At 40.2% G+C, this 1910-nt stretch overlaps 1 pseudogene; it reads left to right on the forward strand.

The window, feature by feature from the left end:
* The first annotated feature begins 390 nt into the window (after positions 1–390).
* Positions 391–918, forward strand: LOC111140162 (annotated as a pseudogene).
* Positions 919–1910: the final 992 nt, after the last annotated feature.

The following is a 1910-nucleotide window of genomic DNA, read 5'->3' on the forward strand; positions in this document are numbered from 1 at the left end:
TATTTTTAACTTTTATCTCTCTGGACAAAAATTTCCTGCAATAGTTAAGACATTGTGATAAAGACAGTGGCAGAGTAAAATCACGATAATGTGTATAGTCAAGTATGTTTGTGTTTGTGAGGTGGAGCGAGTAAATGGTTTTGATTCTTAGTTTCCATTTGCAAAATGGGAATAATAATAGCATGTTTATGGATGATTTGCTAAGTAATTATTAACAGACCTTCTAGAAGGAAACTGTATGAAGTGGAGGGAGAAAGGCTCACAGTTGGTCAAATGTAGATTTACTTCTAAATTACAACTTTGTGGTAAGTATGATTCTGTTTTGGTGATCTTCAGAGTGATACTTCTAACAGGGGTATTGTGGGAATTATATTAAATAATGAATGAGAGTCCCAAAAATCAAATATGCAAGTTGACTCAGTGAAAAGCAGCAGAAGTGACTTAAATTTTCAGGTGTCAAATGGAGAAATACCTCATACGCAACCTCAGGCTTCAGCCATACCTCTCCAGGCAAATTCTGCTTCCCTGCAGTATCTTCTCCTTTGGCTTTCCAGCGACCAGTAAAAGCATTTAACAACCATGGCTCTAGTTCTCCAGGTACCAAAAGAAACCATGGCTCTCATTCTCCAGGTACCAAAGAAACAACAGCTCATACCAACCACCTCCCCAGCCAGGCCCTCCCATGGCTCAGAGTACACAGTCCCAGCAAATCTTCCCAACAATATCAACAGCCCTACTTCAACCAGATCTTCAGGAACAACCACAGTGAGAAGTGGCTTGCTGAGACCCAATTCACCTTCTTCTGGGGGTATACCAGTGCCTCACAGTAAACTTACACAACCTATTCGTGGACTCTTGCCAGCTCCTAAAACCTGTGGTCGCCTGAAAGAGGACAGTTGGAAGGATGGTTGTTATTGATGAGCAGAGGCAAGAATGCAGAGGTCCACAGCTTCATGGATACCCCTTCACTAAACTAAAAGACAACTTTTATATGCACACTGTTCAGATAAGGCTTGGAATTTATAAAATCCCAGCCCTCTCTGTCATAAGTAGTACAAACTGACAGAGATGATCAAGAAGCAGGGGTGTTTTTGGTTTTTGTTTGTTTTTTTTGTTTATTAAATTTTGGTGGGTTTTTTTAAAGTTGTGTTTTGTTTTGTTTTGTTTTTAGATTTTATTTATTTATCTGTCAGAAAGAGAAAGCACAAGCAGAGTGAGCGGCAGGCAGAGGGAGAAGCAGGCTCCAGGGAGCCTGATGCAGGACTGGATCCCGAGACCCTGGGATTATGACCTGAGCCAAAGGCAGATGCTTAACAGACTGAGCCATCCAGGCATCCCAAGAAATGTTTTAAATGACATTTGACATCAGATGTATTTGGTTGCCATACAGTCACTGTCACAGAATCACTTTTAGTTTTGTTTAATAGAAACTAAGCTAATTTTTAAATATTTGACAGAGGCCAATATCTGGACAAAAACAGAAGGATGGCAAAGAAAAATGTTCATTAATAAATAAGAAAATACCTTTGTGCAGAAGCAAATGGTGACTTCAAGTTATCCAAACTTCACATTCAACCTATTTTGGTGTATAAATAGTGTTAATAAATATTTGTGTTAATGAGAAAAAAATAATATATAAGAAAATAATACATGGAAGATATATGTTTCAGGCAGGAAGCCATTCCAATGGGGAAATCAAAGAGGGTTTGATGTAGGGACTGATTGTCAAGGATAAGGAACCAACAGAGAATGTTGGGGAGACAGCAGGAAGTCCCAAAGGAGAGCTCTACTGGAGCATGGTAAGGGCTGTAACCCTTAGAGAGAAGCCACCCGTCGTGCGCTGAGGCCATCTGTAAAGGAACACAGGTGCTCCTGAACCAGGCAGAGAGCTCTCCTTTGGGACTTCCTGA

This window comes from Enhydra lutris, unplaced genomic scaffold (genome assembly GCF_002288905.1).
Source record: "Enhydra lutris kenyoni isolate GAN:26980312 unplaced genomic scaffold, ASM228890v2 scaffoldscaffold205, whole genome shotgun sequence".
Lineage (NCBI taxonomy): Eukaryota > Metazoa > Chordata > Mammalia > Carnivora > Mustelidae > Enhydra > Enhydra lutris.